A 23,687-nucleotide genomic window follows, 5' to 3' on the forward strand; every position below is an offset into this window, starting at 1 on the left:
GTGCTGTTCCACTCCATATGGAACACAGGGAATCTTGCCTCCTGCAACAATAACCACAGCTCCACAAAGTGTGTTCACTGAATGTTTCTAGTAGCTAAGTTAAAAAACAAAGATGATGTTAGGTTTGAGACTCAGTCAATGAAAAAGCTTGCATCTTGCTTTGATTCAGGTTTTAGCCCAGGTATTATTTAACCTTGTTGAAAATTTATTCTTAGTGTAAGAAAAGAAAAAAGAAAAAAGTTAACTTCCTGAGCATTTTTTTCTGGTATGATGGAGTTTTAAGATTTTTGTATTGCCAACATGGAGACATGCAAATTAAAACGATGGTGTCAAGTGACAATGGAAACCGTTCAGAAGGCCTGGGTAGCCACAGCTCAACAGCCCTTCCTTCCTGCTGCCGGGCTAGTCCTAAGAACTCAGGTCCATGCCAGCTGTAGAGCTAATTCACAAATCCCAGGTTAGTTTCCACCCACTGCTCCATACTAAAAATCCTGCTTTTCTCTAGGTGTGGCTGTGCACACTGGTGATCCCCAGACTCAGGAGGCAGAACCAGACTTTCCTGTCATTCTTACAGGAATTCTCTTAAATTATTGGGAACTGGCAAAACTCATAGATGGTATTCTCAATATAAAAGTTGGTTTCTCAAAAAGCCACACGTTTATGGGAACAGAAGGTGTCACTCCTAAAGCAGATGATTTATTTTATTGACACAGCTCTCATTTCTGAGGTTGAGACAGGGTCTCACTATGTAGCCTTGGTTGGTGTCTTAGGGTTTCTATTGCTGTGAAGAGAGACACCATGACCATAGCAACTCATATAAAGAAAAAAAAAAACCATTTAACTGGGATGGCGTGCTTACAGTTTCAGAGGTTTAGTCCTTTATCATCATGGCCTGACAAGGCAGCATGAGGGCAGACATAGCACTGGAGCTGATTGGCAGGCAACAGGAAGTGAACTGAGACACTGGGTGTGGCTTGAGCAAATATGAGACCTCAAAGCCTGCCTCCACAGTGACAACAGTGACACTTCCTCCAACAAGGTCACACCCACTCCAACAAAGCCACACCTCCTAACAGTCCATTTTCTTTCAAAGCACTAGAGCTCAGTGTGTAGACCCAGCTGAATTGAGCTCACAGATCTGGCTGCCTCTGCCCATGCTAGGATTAGAGGTGTGTGCCACCATGCCTCGATAGAGCTCTTTCTTAGTGAATGTTTGTGATGTTTGTGAATAAGGAGAGTGGAGTGGGCTCTTCAGATCTCAGGAGAGGAAAGACATTTAAATTGGAGAGCAAAAAGTTTTGAAGCCATTGAAAGGTCACAGCCGTGGGACAAAACCTGCTGGTCTCACAGATCCTGTCCCTCCCCAACGCTCTTGAACTACTGTACACGCACACACCAATCATTCTCTACCTAGTACCTTCCTTCAAGGTTTTCTCCAAATCTTGTTTCTCCTAAGCTCTCCAGGCCGTGCCAGCGCATCCCTCCCAGGATCCTCAGGACAGTACCAGCGTGGAGCCTGGGGAATGCAGTCTGCATCTGACGTAACACACACCTGACCGCTGACTATGTACCTGCTTTGTCAAGCTTCCTTGGGCTAGAACTGGGCCAAGCATACAAAACACAGGCCATCTCTCTCTGCACTGACATGGGCATGAAATGCTTGCACACTCATGGCATTTTTGCTCTGTACATTCATTGTGGATTTTTTGTGTGTACGCATTTGTGTATTCCAGCTACTTCTTGGCAAGTGTATGTAGAGAGAGCCAGTTACCTCTAGGATGATTTTTATCCTGTTCATATAAATCCAGCCTGTCAAACACACAGACTACTAAGGGAACGAGGTTTTCAAAGGCAGAGTTAACCTAAGGCTGGCATTGGGATAATTGAGGAGAGGGTTCTCTTTGCATCTGGCATGGCCCTTGTGTTAGCATACCCTAATCCCAGGTTAGTAATAATTGGAGATTATTACTCCATAACAGTAATCCATGGGCTCAGTCTCAGTGAGTATTATCTAGCTAGAATTTAATGATCTTTATTTTCATTGTATTGATTAGCTTCGGTTAAGAACAAGGAAAGCAGTTTTCCATCTATGTCCTTAAACATTTGTATAAAGTAATAAATACATTTCAAAGAAAGTGGTACAAAAATCTCAAGTAGCAGTTAACTATGGCAGAAATTGCAAAAGTGAAAATGGTTGTATAAAAGTACAGTGTAACAGAAGCCAGTGTTTCGGTTGTGTACCTGTTCAGGCAGAACTGAATTTGAACCCCACTGCTTCTAGAACAATAGTGTACCCTGTCTGCTCCAGCCGTACTTCTTACCAGATGGAGCTGTCCCAACTCTAAATTAAGAATGTTATCAGTGATCCAAAAGTTCAGTGATCAGAACCTTTCAAAACCCAGCAACAGCTCAAACTGGCTCTTAAAGGGGCCACACCTCCATTCTATGAATATATTCCTATAGTAGGATCAAATGAGGTACTTCAAAGTCCAGGACTGGAGACTCGCTGCATACAGAAAAGGACTACCCAAAGACTGTTCAAGAACACTTCCAGACAAGGAAAAGAGACCTGGCCTTCAAATTCAACAGAGAAACCTGGTTCACTCTCTTCTGTAAGGGGCTACCATCAACCACACATAGTACTTTAAATCCTGGGCTCCACATTGTGGGACAGAAGGGAGAAATAACCCACTGGTGGCACCCATTAGCACCATGTCCTACCCAGTGACACCTATAGGTATGGCACAAGGACAGTATCCCGGCTCATTTTCCTCTGGGACTAGAGTCCATTCTGAGGGGCTGACTCCAGAGAACCCAGACATTTCATTTCATTACCAGTGAATTCTGTGTTCTCAGCATCATATTGTAATGCAACTATAACATCTACAGCTTGCTCCACCACAGCTCTGCATAAATGTGGATCTGCAGGGTCAGGAGTCCTACAGGCAGCCTGTTATTTCCAAGTGTTTGCTCCATAGGAGCCATGGAGGAGGTAGCATGGATAATCCGATACCCAGGCATGGTGCCTGATACAGTTTTACTGGGTCTATCTTTTGGGTTATGTGTTTTAGATTTGATTTCATTCCCATGACTGGAACATTTTACCTGCCAATGCCCTTTGTTGTCTGTAACTGTTAGAGGAATCAATAGTCATTAAATTAGTAGGTATTATGGGGCTCAGACCAGCTCTGAAGGAAGGGGACACAAGGACTAGTTTTGATAAAAAAGTGGGGATCAGCATTGGCTAATCAGCTTCGGCCCAGGCCTGGGAAGTTCATCCAAGGGAGCCTCTGGCTGGGGGAAGAGACATTTGGTGTTTGAACTAGAGAAAATGAAAAACATAAGAAAGTTCATGACTACCACGACCATTGCCTAGAGCTGGCCTTGCCTTTCTTTCCTCTGCAGATTTCTTTGGGGTCTTGTACTGTACTGAGGACTGACTACTTGGAGAGGGGCATCTCCAGATGCATGTGGTCCCCGTTTTCCTTTTAGACTCTGAGTCGGAAATGGCTTGTTTCCATTTACGCATGCCTCCTTTCCTCTTGCCAGTCACTCACTTGACTAAGACACTGTGCACACGACCTCCACAATAATTTCAAGATGGGGAAGACATGATCTTCAGAGAGTTCAAAGGTCTGGGAAGAGGAAAACCCATGGGATAGCATAAAACCGCAATGGTGCAGGGACAGAAAGGGGAGTGGCCATCCGTGGGAACAAAACACCTCACGAGAAGGGTTAACATTTAACTTCAGGTTTAAGGACAAATTCCACCTGACACCAAAATTCAGCTTGACAAACAACTGCTATGCCAAAGGACAGTGACACCCCGCTGAGCACAGCCAATGGACGGTGACGCCCTGCTGAGCACAGCCATTTGAAGGCTGACTTGTCTCAATCTTAGACTTAAACAGGCAACAGCCTATGGCTAGGCTACCCTCAGTGCTCTGTCCTGGTGGGTCTCACCCCATCAACTAGTTCTATCTCCTCATGACAAACTGGCTCTCAGGTCGGGTGACCTTTCCCTACAAGAGGATGGGGAACTGGCTGAGTTGTCAGCAAAGGGCCTTGAGCCCAGTCTTTTCCCTTAAGGCCCAGCTTCTGGGCACCAGTCTCCGCATTCATACAGTTGGTGACCGTACCAGAGGCATAAACAATGCTGTGTTTGTTAACAGTAGAGTTTAAATACATGTAACTGTTCTGTAAGAGGTTCAGGCACAAGCTTCAACAAAAGCTCCAGAGGGTCTGTGGAGCTTGCCCAAGCGTGGTGACCAGTGAAGACGGCTGAGAAACTACTGCTCCCCGCACCGGGATGGAACTCACAGCACAGGGATCTGGCCCTAAGCCACGGCTCACCAACCCTGCCTCCCTCACAGTCTGGCCTCCCTCTGCCCAAGACTCTTCTTGGGCCTTTTCACTAAAGATGAATGCAGGAGTCTATTTTCAAATACTTCTTAATTTTAGGTTGAGCAGCAGGAAGATTTGGAGTCATTTTAAGTCTCTTGATTTTTAAAACAGGATATTCAATGTTTAGGAATTTTTCTCAAATGTTTGGGGATTATGTATCCCACTGTTGTGAGTTCCCGCACCAGAACGGAGTATGTGCTTGCGAACAGGCAGATTTTCAGATGAAATCTAGTCAGCTTGAATTTGACAGAGGTACAGTTTTGATATGTTTCCAGTAATATGATAGTGAGGTTTATTTTTATTTATTTGTTTGTTTTTTTCAAGACAAGGTTTCTCTGTGTAGCCCTGGCTGCCCTGGAACTCACTTTGTAGACCAGGCTGGCCTCCAACCCAAAGATCCGCCTGCCCCTGCCTCCCAAGTGCTACGATTAATGGCGTATGCCACCACTGTCCAGTGTCACTGGGTTTTAAATACAGTCATACTTTTGATAGAGAACCAACTTTGACATCTTGTGGGCTCCCAAAGTCGGCTCTGGCTTCATGGGCTATCACAGAGGGTCCATGGTTCAACACTGTGTCACTGTTTAGAATTTCTTAATGGATTGTGACCACAGGCCCACATTTTTATTTTGCACTAGTTTTATATCACACCAAGGGGTGGATGTATTAATTACCTATGCTGGGAGGACAATGTGACTGAAGGAGTTGCTTTTAAAATAAGCAATGAGCAGGGGCATCATGGTATACTCCTCTAATCCCAGCATATTGGGGACCGAGGCAGGCAGAGCTCCATGAGTTTCATGTTAGTCTGGTCTACACAGACTTTCAAAACAGCCCAGGTACACAGTGAGACCCTGTTGCAAAACAAAACAAATAAATAAAAATAAAAAATAAAATAATCAGGCTAGCATTGTGGCACAGGCTTTTAATCCCAGCACTCAGGAGGCAGAGGCAGGTGGATCTCTTGAGTTTGAGGTCAGCCGGGTCTACAGAGTGAGTTCCAAAACAGCCAGGGCTACACAGAGAAACTGTTTCAAAAAAAGGAAAAAAAAACCCAAAGGAAAAAATAATAAAAGATAAAATAAACAATGGAGTCAGGCAGGTCTGTGGAGCTGAGGGGGAGGTGGAGTAAGCCAGGGGGCTGCCGGGCTCTTTGGGGTGGATTCCTGGACCTGAGCTGGCACCTTGCACACAGCCCTGAGCAGGGATGAGGAGGACGACTCTGTGCTGGTGGAGGGGGCTCCAGCAGACAGATGTGTGGGAGCGTTGGATACTTCCTGTGTGGACGCTGCCCTTCTCTTTCTTCCCTCAGCCACAATGGACAGTTGTGAGGAAGGGGAGATGGCTGTAGGGAGCCTGGAGCTTCCTGATGAAGAGGCTCAGAGGAAACTTTCAAAGCTGATTAAGGAGACAAAAACCTGCTCTACCTACCGCAGCCAAGCGCTCTACCAGAGTCTAAGAGAAACAAACAAGTACCTGCTTCCTGTAGGTACAGAGGCTGTAGTGGGCACATCTGAGGACAAGTGAATGTAATGACCCATTCCCCTAATTCTGCAAACCCTGTGTCCTCAGAGCTCTTCTGAATCCTCCCCTGCTGCTCATCAGTGAGACCCACTCCTCACAGACACAGGGGCTTTCCTCTTCATGGGAAGCATGAACATTCTCTCTTTAAATATCTGAGACACAGGTGTCCTTTTTAAAGTTCATACTAAAGTCATGTACAGGCCTCCTTATGTGGCCTCTTCTCTTTAAAAGAAAGGTAGTTTTGTCTCTCTCTCCAGTATTTCAAAAATTAAAACCTAAAAGTATGATGTCACTTCTGTTCGCTTCTCCCAACCCCAGCAGTGTTAAAAAGTATTCTCCAAGACTTAATCACACAGTTCAGCATGAGCCACTGATCACTTTCGACACTTATCTTAAAATGTACTAATTTTAAAATTTATCTTAAGACGATTCTGGCTACACACTAAGTATCTTACCAGGTTATTCCACCTTTAACAAGCTTGTTAAGGGTTCACTGCAGCGTCTATGTCCCGTTCACAGTCCTTCACGAAGGGAAGTCAGGGCAGCAACCTGAAGCAGGAGCTGGTGCAGAGACCACGGAGGAGTGCTTGCTCCTCACGGCTCACTCAGCCTGGTTTCTTACAGCACTACCAGCCCAGGGATGACACACAGGGAGCTGATCCTCCCAACCCCCATCCATCACTAACTAAGAAAATGAAGCACAGGCTTGCCCAGAGGCCACTCGGATGGAGGTGTTTTCTCAGGGCAGTTCCCTCTTCCCAAATGGCTCTAGTCTGTGAAGCTGACATGGGACTGGCCAGCACGGCAAGCATCCATTCACCATGGTGGAACTGGACAGCACACTGTCTCACTCCTTGCTCACTACAGCCTACTAGAACCAGAACGTGCTTGTTTCTGGTCAAGCTTCCTTTCATGAGGCCCCAAAGCAGACTAGGGTCTCTGCACCCAGAATGTCCTTTCAAAGAGACACAATTCCTTTAGGGTAAACACAGCTCATCCATTCTGAGCACGTCGCAGGGCAGACCATAAATATGGGATGGGTAAGCACCCACAGCACACATTTGCTAATCTTTTCACACTTTTATCACCTGCTCTTTCTCCGAGTTGGCTACACATTAAATGGAAGCTTAACACACAATCTCCCTTCCTGCCTTCTACCATTTACATCGCTAGAACAGTAACAGACTCATAGGAAGGAAGGCAGAGGGAACGGATTTGGCCTCTACGGCCACAGCTGGGTGGTGACGAACAATACAGGCAGTAAAGAACCAGGGAGTCCTCCAGGGGAGGAAGACATGACCGGCCCCACTCCTGCTCTCGTCTGTGATACAGGGTTTGAACTGGGTCCTCCTCATATAAATGAGGCAAGGGCTCCACCAATGAGCTACATCCAGACCATTTACATGTTTTCTTTTGAGAAAGAGTCTTTTGAAGTTGCTCAAGCTGGCTCTGAACTTGGCCTCCAGAGGAGTGGCTGCCATTACAATAGGTCCCTGTCACCACGCCTCAATAAAATGTCTATTGTAAGTTAATCTTGATTTCTTATTAAACAAGAAGAATATTTGTGAGTCACAGATCACTCCACGGTGCTCTGATTTCCTGGAATGGCACAAAACGTGAGTTGTTCAAGTCTGCCAGTTTGAGGTTTCACCTAGCATAGCAGACAGCTTTATTCTGAAAGCTCGAACTCCTGAAGATTCCCCATAAATCTGGACAAGCTACTCCAACCAAAGTTTAACATCTTTCTTTTAAAAATTTATTACAGAAAAATAATACCACAGGCCAAAACAGAAACAAGTGGATTAAAGTAGAGCCGACTGTTGTAGGTTATGTGATGGAGTTAAGGAATGTTTAGAACAGGGAGAGACTCCATGGTTCCCCTTCTGGGACTTCACCCCACAGAAAAGACGACAGTGTTTCTGGGTCATAGAAGTGACGGCAGCGAGGTCTTCACTTCTGTAAAAATAACTATGGCTAGCTGTGGGGGGGGATAGAGAAGCACACGGCCTCTATTATAAGTGAGCAGACACATTTGTGACCGACGTCATGTAAGCAAATATTCTTAGGCAGAGCTTTCCAGAAGGCTCCTTAAATGGAAGTATAGCCAATGGGTTGTATTCTTGTATCTTTTGTCCTCAAGTTCTTTCTGCCGGGAATGAACACAGGGTGCTGGAGCCACAGCAGCCACTAGGGAACGCAGAGGCAGTAACAGGGGAAAGCTAAGATCAATGAAGGATGAATGCCTGAGCTACTGAACCAGCGCCAGCTCTGCCTGCTTCCTGACTTCTCTTTCATGTCAAGAAAGTCTGCAGTTTGTTCTACTTCTGGCATCTCTGACTCTCGGGCGAATCCAAGAGGACATAAGTAACAAGCAGAGCAACAGGGCTAAGGACTGCGTCTGAAGTCTTCGTGGAGTTCAGCATCTCAGCGTACTCAGCGGCCACAGCTACCACCTCTGTACACCGTTCAGGAAGCTGAGGTCAGGTCTCAATATCAAGTAAGGAGTGAGCTGTGCTTCAAGGCCGGGGACCTCATTCTGATTGTAATCCATTTGCTGGCACCAGCGGGGCCTGTGCCAACTTTCCTCTTACGCTAAGCATATGCCACCACTTTTGACATCTCTACCACAGACACCGACACCATGCCAGAATCATGTGGAAACAACAAACCCATCAGACAGTTGCAGACCAAAGGCTGCCCTGTGTGGGGGTCAGAATGCCTTGACTGTCCTTGTACTGCATCAGCTCAAGAATTTCCGCCTGGCTTTATTCTCCATAAAGTCCAAGGTGAGTTCTTGCCTCATCAAGTTCTTTAAACCCCACATTCCCGGGATAATTAATACTGATCTTCAACTCACATGGATCTAGCATCACTGAAGGGACAAGCTCCTCGGGGCATGTCTGTGAGGGAGGTGGAGAAAACACCCACCCTAAATCTGAGTGGCATTATTCCATGGCTCGGTTCTGATGGAATAAAGAGGAGAGTGATCGTCACTCACTGCTGCCTGACTACTGATGTGCACGAACCTGCTTCCCGCTCCTGCCGCCACAACCGCCCCACCTTGAGGGACTGCACCCTCTTTTCTTGAGGTTGCTTTTGCCAAGATTATTGTCACAGCATGAGAACAGCAGCTCAGCCAGCCATGATAAAGAGAGTCCATCTGTCCCATTCACTGGTGTTCTCCAGCGTGGGTAGCCTGCCTGGGAAGGGGGACTGAAGCGGGACACCTGGTGACCGAGAGGACCCCCCAAAGGTGCTCTGTCTCCTCAGGAATGGTCCAGAGATGGATTCTGACCATAAATGCCCCTTCCCCATCCCCTTTATCATAACTGTTAACGTAATGGCATGCACACATTGATGGATCTCACACAAATATGCTTCAATCAATCATAACGTTACAGTAAATTTAAAGAAAAGTTTGAGATACGGGTACTATGGCGAAGCGGAAAAACAGTTGGTTGAATAGTGTGAATTGGACAAAATCCAGAAACACAGAAATTAAGAAATGATGGAAACCTGAATGTTGTGCAGCCCTACCATTTGATCAGTTTCTCCTTTTTATACGTTTTCTATCCCCCAAAGTTGATAAATGGAAGAAGGCACTTGAGTTTAACATTTTCACTCTACTGAGATCAATACTAGAATTAAGGAAAATTAGAGGAAAAGGAAAAATACTTTATGATAATTATAAAAGCTTGTATCAACTTAGAGAAAGTTTATGCCACATTTTCTTCCTTCATAACATTTTCCTTACATACTACTGTGTTTGGTTCTATGTTACACACTAAGACTACAACTAATCAAACAATAGGCAAGGATCCAGCTTTCATGGTATTTACAGTCTAGTAAGAAACCAAAAACTAAGCATCAGCAATAATGTTTTTGAAATCTCTAATACATGCTATTAATGCTTTCACAAATACACTGAAAACTTGGCTGCAGCCTCTGTGTACTAGGAAGATATACTGAGATGAGTAGCCAAGGAAAACTGAAGAAACTAGAAATTCACAGACCTTTGAAAAGTTAGGAGCAGGACCAAAGCAAACCGGCACCAGAGTACATGCATTCAAGTCAGGGAGACTGGCGATGAGCACCCCAGAATGTGCACGAACTGCGTGATCAAGAGAGCGTGCGGTGGAGCAACAATGGATAAAATGGCATCACAACCGTAAGAGAGAAAACCCAGACGGAGGAGCGAGACCGGAGTCAGTGGGATGAGAGCCCGACTGCACAGCGAAGGAGTCTGGACTGGAGTGTGAACGAAACAGAAAGGTTTAAGGAGACTGACATAATCTAGTCTGAGCTTCTGGCTGCGGCAGGATGGCAGAAACTGACCAAGCTGGCCAGCAGACTAATAAAATAAGGGAGCTCTAAGCTTCTGATTATCTTCCGCCGCCTTCCTAGGTCTCGCAGGCCATATCACAGCCTCCGTCCACATCATAGCTCTTCCCGGACACTGTGCCCATCCTCGCCTTCCTGCTCTGACCAGCTCTACCTTAAGCCAGCAACTAGCCAATGGAAAAGGAACAGAACGAAGGACTACCAGACTTCTCCTGAGCCAAGAAACACTGTGGTTCACACAATCTCTGCAGCTCTCTCAGGTCTGCCAAGGTAGGAAGGAAACAGCTGCCGACCTACCCACACGAGCTGGTGTGCTCTAACATTTTCCCTTGCAAAACCAGGCAGTCGGCCACATTTGGCCAATGGGCTGGAGCCTGCCAGCCCCTTATCTAAATCAGTTTATGTTGAATTAGCACAGATTCCCAAGCTGTTGACAACATACGAAATTTCCCATTCACTGAACAGGGAAATCAAAGAGACTATACACAGGAGGAGATATTTTGTTGCAAGGTTCACTTGCCTTCATATTTATTAACAAAACTTTAAAAGTTATTGCTAAGAAATAACTCTCAGAAGCTAATTTTAGTGTAAAAATTATTGATGGTTCTTAGCTAATGAACTCAAATGTATATTTTTGTCAAATGTGTATCCGGTACTTAACAGATACCGAGGCTAATGCTAGCTGAACCAAAAGGGATAAAAATTTACCTAGCAATATTAGCATGCTGTATAGTTTTTTACTTTAAAAAAGTTTCCCCATTCTTTTTAAAAATTTTATTTATTTATTTATTGTGTGGGTATGCATGTGTCATGGGATCCTGTGGAGGTCAGAGGACCATTTGGGAGAGTCTGCCCTTCCCTTTCACCATGGGAGTCCGAGGGGTTGAACTCAGGTCATCGGGCTTGATGACAAGTGACTTTACCCTCTGAGCCATCTTTCTGTCCCCACCATCTAGCTTGATCATTTAGTTTCATTTATTTATGTGTCCTTACAATATAATTGTGTGAATAGAAAAGAAACCCCAAACCCAATTTGATTTCATTTATTACACAATCACATCAACTACAGCTTAGAGAGAACAAGGACAGAGACCACGGCATTAGCGGAACTAATGCTCTGCTCTGCTCTTCGTCTAATAGTTGAGTTTTAAACACTGATTTGAGGGAACAGACTCTGTCTACCTCACAGAGTTCATCTATTGCAATCGTACAAGTTCTTTTCACTAATATAACTGAACTATTAGTATTCTAAAAAAATCTCTTACTCTTTATGAAGTGATTCAAGCTCATTTGCTCATTTAGATTTGTACTGAAAAACCACTCAGTGTTTAGTATGTAGCCCATGGCAACTCCCTTCTACCTCTGCATTTTTCTCTTCCTTTTTGGCAAACTGTGCCTGACAGCTACTGTCTAAGATGATGCCTGTGAGTTACAACCTTCTTATCGGTGGCCTGGATGGTCCTTTCCTCTTCATCTGGGCTACCTCTGGACTTAGCTTGAGCAGAACAGTGGAAGAGCGATAGCTTCCATTCTAGGTCTAAGCCCTAAGAGGCCGAGCAGCTTCCGCCCTTGGCAGTCCTAGAGACTGCTGGGGAAGGAATGTGGCTTCCTTGTCGAAGAGTCAACCGTGTGGAGAAGCTCTGAGCTTACATGGAGAGAGCAGAATCTTGGCTGCCTCTACTAAGCTCCTTGTGTCCTCCTCCACTCCTCAAACCCATGCGAAGGAGCCATCTGGAACATTCCATCCCAGCTGAGCATGTAGGGGACTGCAGCCCCAGCCAGCAGTGCACAAGCAAACAGGCCCAGACTGGAACACTGGTCATTCACATCTTATAAAACCATTTTGAGGATTTAATTAGATACATGCAAAATAATGTGCCTCACACAGTAATTGGCACATGAAAAGTGCTGAAAAATATTTCATTTTTTACTTAAGTTAAAATTTATCCTTAAATGATACATTAAGCATAAAATGTGCTAATGGGGTGTAATGTACTGTTTTGACAAGTGTATACATTGTATAATGTTTAAATCAGGTTTAACATATTTATCTTTTCAAAAATATATATTTCTTTATAATAAAGTTTCAAAATACTTCTTCCTGGCGATCGTTATTGTATTCTGTGAGGGAAAGGGTCATTATGTTGCTTTGGCTGGCCTAGAATTCAGGTTGGCCTCTAACTCAGAGAGACCTGCCTGCCTCTGCCTCCCAAGTGCTGGGACTAAAAGCTAGTGCCACCAGGCCTGGTCATTCTCTTAGTGGTTTAAAATGTACAATACATTAGTGCTGTCTATGGCTACTGACTATGATAGTACAGCAGAACCTCTTCCTTCCATCTAACCACAACTTAGTACCAATGATCAAATTCGTTCCATCTTCCCTTTTCTCCCCTTCTCCTTAGCCTCTGTGATACCATGTTGAATATTCTCAGTCCTGCGAGATCAGCTCTGTCAGACTTCACATAGAGGTAATCGTTCAGCACTTGTCTTTTCATGTCTAACTTATCTACAGTTCCATCCCTGTTTCAAATGACAGGAGCTCATTCGTTTTAAAGACCAAAAGAGCCTACAATGAGGTGCCATATCAGTCCAGTCAGAATGACCATTATTTAAAGACCAAGGATAACAAACGTTGGCAAAGTTCTGGAGAACGGAGGTTCTTTGCACACTGTTGGGAAGGTGAAAATTAGTACAGCCATGTGTGGAAAACAGTGTGGAAGTCCTTAACCAAAGCAAGTATCATCTAATACAGCGATCTCACCAGTGAATATACAACCACAGACATGAAACCGCAAGCTAAAGAGACGTCCACACTCTCATGCTCACGACAGCGCTAGTCACAACTTGATGGAGGACTCTCATTGGCTAATAAAGAAACTGCCTGGCTCATTTGATTGGCCAGCCCTTAGGTGGGTGGAGTAGACAGAACAGAATGCTGGGAAGGGAAGTTAATAAATCGCCATGCCTCGCCTCTCTGGGGCAGACCGCAGTGCCTCTCCTCAGGGAGAGAGATGCGATGAAGCCAGCCACCAGGTCAGACATGCTTGAATCTTTCTTGGTAAGACACCATTTTGTGGTGTTACACAGATTATTCGATATGGGTTAGTCAAGATGTGAGTAAGAGGCTGAAACTAATGGAGCAGGCAGTGTTTAAAAGAATACAATTTCTGTGTTGATATTTCGTGTGTAAAGCTAGCACTGCGGGAGCCAGGGCCGCAGGAACACAGCCCGTCTGCCCCTCACTACAACAACTTGCCTGTCCATCCATGAGAAACAGATAGGGAAAACGTGGCGCACATTCATAGTGAATTCTATTTCATTCTCCTTCAGCCGAAAAACTTGGAAGACCTGAAGGCATGTGCTCAGGTGCATTTTTAGTTCTCTTTGTCCTGCAGCAACCCTGATTCTCAGTTGGGCCCTGTCTCTGACCAATAATTACTGTGATGTCTACTGTGGGATCCTGTAATGGGCTGGATTATGGGCCTCTCACCTCCTCTCAAAGTTCATTTTCTGAAGTGCTGACCCCTAGCACTTCGCAGTGCGATGGCTTTTGGAGACGAGGTCATTATAGACGTGACTAAGATGCCTCCTCCGGTAAGGTGGGCCTTATTGTAATGGGATGCGGGTGTGATGCTATGGAAAGGCCGAGACACAGCCTCGTTCGGAGGAAGACTGTGTGACCGGGGCCATCTGCTGGCACTTTAAAGAGACAGCTTCTAACAAAGGGTGCTGGTAAATCTGGATGTTCACACATGTGAGATGATACCAAGTTCTATTTCTCACTCCTATTATAATCTCCTCCAAATGGGTCAAGAAGCTGAAGCTTTAAAAGTGAAGAAGGAAAGTAGGGACACTGATATTATCAGGATATCGACACAGGCAAATACTTTCTGAATAAGCTCTCGTTGTCCAGGAAATGGCACTAACACTGACGGATGGAATAAAAAAAAGCTTCTGTATAGCATAGGAGGCAACCAAAGGAAGAAAGGCTATAGAACGAGAGAAAATCTTTGCCAGCTATACATCTGACAGAGGATTTATACCTAAAATGTATAAAGAACTAAAAAGCACTAAACACTAAAACTACGAACAACTCAGTCAATAAACATTCAACATCATTAACTACCAGAGACCTGAAATGAAATCTACACTGAGATTCCACCTCATCATAGTAAGCACAACATTCATGGAGAAAACAAATAACAAAATGCTGATCCAGATGCAGACAACTCGTGTTGTAGGAAGCCGCTTGTTTGTTCCCAGCTGCTCAGTCCCAAAATAACCACACAAAAACCATATTAATTAAATCACTGCTTGGCCCATTAGCTCTAGCTTCTTACTGGATAACTCTTGCATCTTAATTTAACCCATGTCTATTAATCTGTGTATCGCCACATGACTATGGATTACTGGCAAGGTTCTGTCCGGCATCTGTCTCGAGCAGCAGCAGCTATATGGCTTCTCACTGACTCCGCCTTCTCCCAGCATTCAGTTTAGTTTTCTCTGACTCCCTCTATTCTGCCCTGCACAGGCCTAAGACAGTCCTTTCTTAACCAATGATATTTCATAGCATACAGAGGGAAATCCCACATCAAACTTGTATACACTGGCTCATAGGAATGTGAGTTACCCCAGCCACGCTGGTGGTCAGTAAGGCGGCTCCTCCCAACCCAGAAAGCAGACTTCTCAAATGATCCAGCTACATACCTCCTCGGGGATTTACTGAAAGGAATCTTAAGAAAACATATCACAGATATCCTCGCACATCAATGCTTACCATATACAATGACTAAATTACAGAACCAACCTAGGTGTCCCCAACAGAGGAGTGGATAACGAAACTGTGGTTTTATATATGTGATGGAATTTTTTCCCGGTGGTAAGAATACAGTTAGGTTGTTTGCAGAAAATTGGATGCAACTGCAGAAAATCAAGTTAAGTGAATCAAGTCAGTCTGAGAGACAATACTGCTCTCATTTGTGTGGTCCAGACTTACAGGGACATAAAATCACAAGTACAGATGGCATCAGAGTAGAAGCCAAATTACCTGGGGTACAAAGGGGACTGACAGGAGCTAGGAGAAGAAAGAAAGGGGGCGCAGCAGGGTATGTAGAGAACATTCTCAAAGCATAGTATATATTTCCATGATAATAGCTTTATGTAACCTTGTATAATAAAAATTTTAAAATGAAAAAATAAGTAAATCAGCTGGGCGGTGGTGGCGCACGCCTTTAATCCCAGCACTCGGGAGGCAGAGTCAGGCGGATCTCTGTGAGTTCGAGGCCAGCCTGGTCTACAAGAGCTAGCTCCAGGACAGGCTCTAAAGCTGCAGAGAAACCCTGTCTCGAAAAAACAAAACAAAACAAAACAAAAAAAACAAAAAAAAGAAAAAATAAGTAAATCAACAGCTTGATCTTGGATTCCTAGCTTCCAGGTTGGCAAGAAAATAACTTTCTGCTGACTGCTACCCAGTCTATGTAGTTAGTCATGACAGCCATCGTAAAGGAACCCAGTTGCCATGGGAACGACGAAAGGAAACAAGAGACACTGCTGAAATGTGGCTGGCAAAGAAAATAAAAAGGAAACACTGCACTGATAATTTAGTTTCAGAGGCGCCAAAGAAGAAAACCCCAGAAGGAGCAGGACTCAGCACGTAGGGAGCCAGGCTAATGATGGTAGGAGAGAAACAGGTAAGATGTTCACATGTGGACATGGAAAATCAGAAAAATGTAACACTTCTAACCAAGTGAATGGCCTATATTGGTAATCTAAGACCTTGAGATGCTGAGACAGGAGGATTTTTTTTTCAAGACAGGCTTCTCTGTAGCTTTGGAGACTGTCCTGGAACTAGCTCTGTAGACCAACCAGGCTGGCCTTGAACTCACAGAGATCCTCCTGCCTCTGCCTCCTTAAAAGCGTGCACCACCACCGTCCAGCTAGGCAGGAAGATTTTTAAGTTCTAGGCCAGAGTGGTCTACACAATGAGACTCTAGCCTCAAAGAAAAATAAATCAGTAAATAAATAAAAATAGAGTTAACACTTCTAAAGCAATGCAGAAAGACAGCAGACACTAACATCAGACCCTTAATCTTTTGAAAAGTTTTAAACTATCTTCACCATAAAAACTGAAGTAAAATACCTCATTCTTTCGGGCCTAGCCCTTTATTCTTTCAAATGACACCGAGATGACAAGCACTCAAAATTTGGTTCTTTTAATCCATGTAAGACACAGCTGTAGTTAATATAAAGTTCTGTTACTGTGCGGAAGGAAGCCAGGAATCACAGCGCCTGATGCATGTAAAATTACCACCTTCTTGGTTCACTCTCCTTGGCATGACTGAAAACTTTCCAGCTTCCTAAAGGGGTGTCAGTCCTGATGAATGGCCTGTTTGTACAAAGAGTCAAAATGACAAAAATACTCTGGAGAAATGGACTGGTTTTGGTCAAAAGCATTATTTACATGGTAACCATTTTTAAAAGAGTTACAGTTCCCTCTCTGTACCTTCTTAAGAAACCTCCTATGTTTGTGACACACGCAGACGCTGAGCAGGAGACCAGCTTACTCCTGGGTATTCCAAGTCTTAGGGTCAGCCAAAAGGAATTTAAATGCAGCCCATGAATTATATTAAAAGTGAACCTTGTCTGGCGGTGGTGGCACACGCCTTTAATCCCAGCACTCGGGAGGCAGAGGCAGAGGCAGGAGAATGTCTGTGAGTTCGAGGCCAGCCTGGTCTACAAGAGCTAGTTCCATGACAGGCTCCAAAGCTACAGAGAAACCAAGTGAATGGCCTATATTGAAAAAAAAAGTGAACCTTATTCTCTCATGACCAAATCATTTGGGTGGTAAATTAAAACCTTCCTGAATCTTTGATCCACACAGAGTTCTAAACTAACCTTTCAGTGAACAAGGAACATTATATTGAAAGGAAAGTGCAGTTTAGGGGGCTGAAGAGATGGCTCAGTGGTCAAGAGTGATCACTGCACAACATGAAGAACTGAGTTAAGACCCCAGCAGCAACTAGGAACAAGCTAGATGCATCTCAAGAACAGTTGTAACCCCGATGCTGGGGATTGCTGGCTTCCAGTTTTGCTGATGAAACAGTGAGGTCCAGGTTCAGGGAGAGATCTTGTCTCAAAAGAATAAGGCAAAGAGGAGAGAGAAGGATACTAGACCGTGTCCTCTGGTTTTTGTGCATGCACACTAGCACACCTGTGCACATATCACACACACACACACAAAGTAGGGGAACTATACCTTAAATTTTAAATATGAAGGAAGAACAGAGTTTGTTCAGTTTTTGCTTTGTTTTGCTTTCTTTCTGTGTGGCTGGAGGCTGAACCCAGGGCACCACAAGTGGTGCTAGTGCTTCCCACTGGACCACACCAGAGAAACGACTTTGTTAATGAACAAAACAACGTTACAAAAGTCTGAGCATTATAAGGTAACCTCTTAAAACAATTTTTTAGGCATCACAATCCCTGACTTCAAACTCTACTACAGAGCTACAGTACTGAAAACAGCCTGGTACTGGCATAAGAACAGACAAGAGGACCAATGGAACTGAATAGAAGACCCAGATATCAATCCACACATCTTCAAACATCTGATCTTTGATAAAGAAGCAAAAAATATCAAATGGAAAAAAGAAAGCATATTTAACAAGTGGTGCTGGCATAACTGGATATCAACATGTAGAAAAATGAAAATGACCCATATCTATCACCATGCACAAAACGCAAGTCCAAATGGATGAAAAACCTCAACATAAAGTCAGCCACACTGAACCTTATAGAAGAGAAAGTGGGAAGTATACTTGAACACATTGGCACAGGGAATGACTTCCTAAATAGAACCCCAGCAGCACAGACACTGAGAGAAACAATTAATAAATGGGACCTCCTGAAACTGAAAAGCTTCTGTAAAGCAAAGGACACGGTCAACAAGACAAAACGACAGCCTACAGAACGGGAAAAGATCTTCACTAACTCTACATCAGACAGAGGTCTGATCTCCAAAACATACAAAGAACTCAAGAAATTGGACACCAAAAGATCACATAATCCAATAAAAAATGGAGTACAGACCTAAACAAAGAACTCTCAACAGAGAAATCTAAAATGGCTGAAAGACACTTAAGGAAATGTTCAACAACCTTAGCCATCAGAGAAGTGCAAATCAAAAAAACTCTAAGATTCCATCTTACACCTGTAAGAATGGCCAAGATCAAAAACACTGATGACAACTTATGCTGGAGAGGTTGTGGGAAAAGGGACACTCCTGCATTGCTGGTGGGAATGCAAACTGGTACAACCTCTTTGGATGTCAGTGTGGTGATTTCTCAGAAAATTAGGAAACAACCTTCCTCAAGACCCAGTAATGCTACTTTTGGGTATGTAGCCAAAGGATGCTCAATCATGCCACAAGGACATGTGCTCAACTATGTTCATAGCAGCTTTGTTTGTCATAGCCAGAACCTGGAAACAACCTAAATGCCCCTCGACCAAAGAATGGATAAGAAAAAATGTGATACATTTACACAATGGAGTACTACACAGCAGAAAAAAAATTACGACAGCTTGAATTTTGCAGGAAAATGGATGGAACTAGAAAACATTATTTTGAGTGAGGTAACCCAGACACAGAAAGACAGTTATCACATGTACTCACTCATAGGTGGTTTTTAAACACAAAGCAAAGAAAGCCAGCCTACAAAACACAATCCCAGAGAACTTAGAGAACAATGCGGACACCAAGAGAGACTTACATAGATATAATCTACATGGGAAGTAGAAGTAGAAGAAGACAAAATCTCCTGAGTAAACTGGGAGCATGGGGACCTTGGGGGAGGATTCAAGGGAGGAGGGGAGAGGCAGGGAAGGGAACAGAGAAAAATGTAGAACTCAATAAATATCAATAAAAAATAAAAAAAACCAATTTTTTAATGATGCAAAAGACTCCTTACACTCGTTTAAAGTTTAAAGACGAAAGAGCTAGTGTTAAACACCTACTGTCTCAAACCAGAGGGCTGTTGATTCTCCCAGCACTGTCACTCATCCGTGTCCTTTTTCAACTTAAAGAAACTGACTGCTCCCTTTCTACGAGGTTTAATTAGTGGAGAGGAATTTTTAAGTTCTTTAGTGATACTGTGGAATTCTACTATGCTTCTATTTTGGGAATCAATATTCAAAAATAATGAGATGAGATAGTCATCTATTAGCATATAACATTCTCTACAGCTTTTGTCTAGACTTTCTGGTTAAAGTGTGCAAAGGCATTTTTAATTAGGTCATTTGAACATAGTCTCTGAGTATATAAGGGAAAAATGCTCACCAAGACAGCATGACAGGTTTTGCAATGCTAAAATACCCAGTGCTTGAACAAGGAAGAACATTCATTCATCCCCTTGGAATGTAATTAGTTATAAAATCTGTACCAGTGAAATGTTTATCGTGCGAGTTACTATCATTCCCAAAGGACTAGTGAAAATCCTCACACTGTGCCATGGATAGAAAAAAATTCTTTTCTTCGTTTCTTTTAGATTATAAATCTATATGTTTTCCATAAATTTTGTATTCTTGTTTGGAGGACGAATGTCAGAGATTTAAAACAAATTTTTAAAATACTGGGTTCAATTAAAAGCAGCCTGGAACTGAACTCGGAAGACTGGAGTCAATGTCCAGTGTGACCTTGTGGTCCACTCACTAGCACTACAGGGGATGGATTCTCTGATCTGCTACTTGGTTCCACTGCCATGGATTAAACACTCAGTATTAGAGTCACAAGCATTCCAGGAGTTTATTACTCAGATACCATGTGGAAATCTGATTAGTAAAGAAAATATGTTTTAATCACTAAATGTGTTTTAATTACTAATCAGTAATCATATTTCATTAGTTTAGCAATTTGCCCTCCAGAATTTGAACTAAAATGCTGTACAAGCTGGGTGTGGTGCCAAATACCTTTAACCCCAGCACTCAGAGGCAGAGGCAGGTGGATGTCTAAGAGTTTGAGCCCAGCGTGGTCTACATAGCAAATTTTCAATCAGCCAGGACTAGACAGTTAGACCTTGTCTCAAATTACAACAACAACAAAATGTGCAAAAGAAAAATTATTAATATAGTTTTCTGGATTTTAAGTGTAGATAGTAAGTATCTAATAACATTTTATTGCATAAATAAGTGAATAAAAATTTTCAACTCTAAATATTGAAATGTTTGTTTCTCATATCGACTTTGAATACAAAGATATTTTTTACCTGACTGATTAGCATACATAAAATACAGAGTAAAACATGATTTGAGAAAAAAAATTATGCTACCAAGCCAAAGTAGGAGAAAGTCACGTGACACTGCACCTTGACTTCCAAAGACAACTGGAAAGCCCACTGCTTTTCTAAATACATTTGATTAGCTGAAAATGTTGTATAAACTCTTGTAAGCCACCTTTAATCGAATCTCTCTTTCCTTAAGCAAAAATACTCCCTGGTACTTTTATTATTTATCTGAAAATGGGTGTGGACAGAGAAGCAGAGGAAGGCTCTGGGAGCCAGAGGCATGTCAGACTGAAAGGAGATGAATAAAGGGAAAGAAGACGACAGTGGGGAAGACAAGGCCTTGTCACCGCTTCTTCAGCAGGCAGGACAGTCTCAAAACCACTGCGACATTTACAGGAAACATTTCTCCTGTCCTACATACTTAATGCTGTAGGGTATGTTCTATCACAAAATGGTGCTCAATCTGGTTTTTTCATTTTAAATCAGTGCTTGAATTAACTAAATCAAACAAAGTGAGGGGCCACTGAGGTTAGAGGTACCTGCCACGAGGCCTGACAACCTGAGTTTGATCTATTGGCCAACATGTAGAAGGAGAGGACCAGCTCCTTCAAAATGTCCTCTGATCTCCATATACATGCTGGGTACATATGTGTGTGCACGTGTGCCAGTGCGTGCGCGCACGCACGCGCGCGAGCACATACACACACACACACAATTTAAAATGCATAGACGCTTGCTTCATTCTATGTTACCATCTTGGTGGGGGGGTTATAACTAAGAGGTTCCCAACTAGGACAATAATTTATATTTAATTGCATTCGATAGGAATCTCTAAGAATAAAATCAAGTCAACTTTTTTAGGTTTATAAAAGTAAATTATGCAAAGACATTAAGTGCTGTCTGTACTTTTGGTACTAGTAAGTCAGCAGCAGAACCTCCTCACATAATAACTTTCATTGATTGAACATCTGCTATGTGTCAGCCTCCAGGATGCATCCTTGTGGCAGATACCAAAGTTAGACCACTGACTTGATGGTCGACTTTTATTTGGTAGCTCGAAAGCTACAAACTACATTTCCCAGGCTGCCTGGCAGTTCTTGCTACAGTTAGACTCCATTAACTAATTCATTTCCTCTGAAGGCCTAGGAGACTGATTATTTGCAGTGAGAAGCCTGACAGTGTTTTCTTCCTGAACTGTGGCTGCGAGAGGCAGGCTAGTAGTTGTGGTTGAGGTGGTAGCACAAACAGCTGCCCACCTCTGGATCAAGAGAAAGCAACGGAGGGATCTGAGGGCAGTTAACACCCTCGTCCTTGCACTGCTGTGTCAGAGGATTCATGGCCTGAACACCTAGAGTGGTTCTGACTTTTGCCCTGAACTCTGTTGATACGGCCCTTTATCACATAGCCTCACGTAATTCTTACTATGAAATGCCAGCATTTTGATTCTCTGTGGTGGGGAAAATTAGTCTGAGTAAGATAATTTGTCATGAAGTTGGTAGGGAGAGAACATGGGGATTTTAAATTCAGACCACCCCTTCCAGATCCCGTTCTTCAAATCCTTCCACTCCTGCACCTCCCTTAGACTCTGGATTTTAATAAAAGCCACGGGACGTCCACTTGGCATAAGAAGATCCAAGTTCTAACTTTTACTTTACCAATCCAAGACTTTAAACTTCCGCCTTTGAACTCAAGTTCAGACCTCAGGGCTATTAAAAGCTCAGCTAACTTCTCTGACCACACCCACGCATGCCCAGACTTTGGACTTTCTTAGAAATGCTCACCTAGCACTGCCTGCAGTGGCCACCACAAGATAAGAAGTTCATTCTCCTAGGAGTTTGTTCAAGCTTCAAGCTTTAGCTAAAAGATGCCTGATTACACAGAACACACTACACATTTACCAGTTATGAGAAGAGAATAAGGTATACTTGTGCTTGTAACTAAAGGAAAGGAAAAAAAAATCCTCTCAAGTCTGGAGTCATGGAGAAATCCAGGATTACTAACTAGGGACTCATTTCTGTTCTTTTAGCCCATGACCTTAGGCATGGCACCTCCTTCACTGGGGGGGGGGTGACGGGGGGAGGGGGAGACAGGGGGGATGGGACACCAACAAAAATGACAGATTCAGATTTGATTTGCTTCAAACTAACATCCAGAAAGGTTTAGGGAGGGAGTCTCAAATTCTGTCACCACAGGGCGTGCTCAGAGTATGCAAACCATCGTACGGGAGCAGGAGTACTGACTGCCCAGGTCATGGCTCTTTTGCAGGGCCAGCCTCACTGCTGTTCACGTGGAGAAACTAAATCACACACACATGAGAAATGTACATTTGTGAGCGTAAGTGTACAGTGTGGATAGTTTCCAAGTTGTTACACTAATGAACAAATACCAACAAACAAAATCAAACAAAATCAGCCGATTAGGCCAGCACCTGCTCCCCCTGACTGATTCCTGGATGCTTGTAGCATAAAGGTGTCTGTTCTTAAAATACACAGGTCTAGCAGGCACCTTTCCTGGTCATTGTAAGCAAGCCTGCCAGTGCTCTTTACGGTCCTTGCTTCCCTCCCAACCAGGGCCTTAGCACAGGTACTCTCTGCTGGAGACTTCCCCCCTTCTTTCCCCGACACTCACTTCTTCAGGTCTCATTTCAAAGACCTTTTGCTCAGGAAAACCCTCCTTAACCCTTTCCTGCACCAGCTTCCCAATTAGGGTCAGAGTTCTCTGTTTCTTCAGATAACTGACTAATCCATGTTTTCTTTGTTAGTAGAAGCTCTGGACTGGGACACAGTTCTTGTCCACTGTTGTCTCCTCTGAGCACTACCCTGCCGGTGTTCGGGGTTCAGTGGTGGGGCGGTCGATAAAACACTGAGTGAATGGCTTTGTGATTTTCGGGGTAGCTGAGGAAGTCTTCCAGATGATTTTACCTTGAACTAGCACAGTTCTGCATCAAACCTCCCGACATATGAAATAGGCCACAGTAATGGTTTGCTTCATTTGAACTCTGAGCAGCGCTATCATCATCCCCTTAGGACTTTTCACTGCAGAGTGTCTTAATAGGTTTTGGATTGTAGGTCAGGCTGGGATCTAATAAAAGCTATGAATCCTTTTCCTAAGACAATATTCACTTGGAAAACAGTGTCCAGGAAC

At 43.6% G+C, this 23,687-nt stretch overlaps 1 protein-coding gene across 3 annotated transcripts in view; it reads right to left on the reverse strand.

Moving 5' to 3' along the window:
* Positions 1-23,687, reverse strand: part of Nme7 (NME/NM23 family member 7) — a 135,592-nt gene that overhangs the window by 450 nt on the left and 111,455 nt on the right. The window lies entirely within an intron of this gene.

This window comes from Arvicola amphibius, chromosome 12, assembly GCF_903992535.2.
Source record: "Arvicola amphibius chromosome 12, mArvAmp1.2, whole genome shotgun sequence".
NCBI classification, from domain to species: Eukaryota; Metazoa; Chordata; class Mammalia; order Rodentia; family Cricetidae; genus Arvicola; species Arvicola amphibius.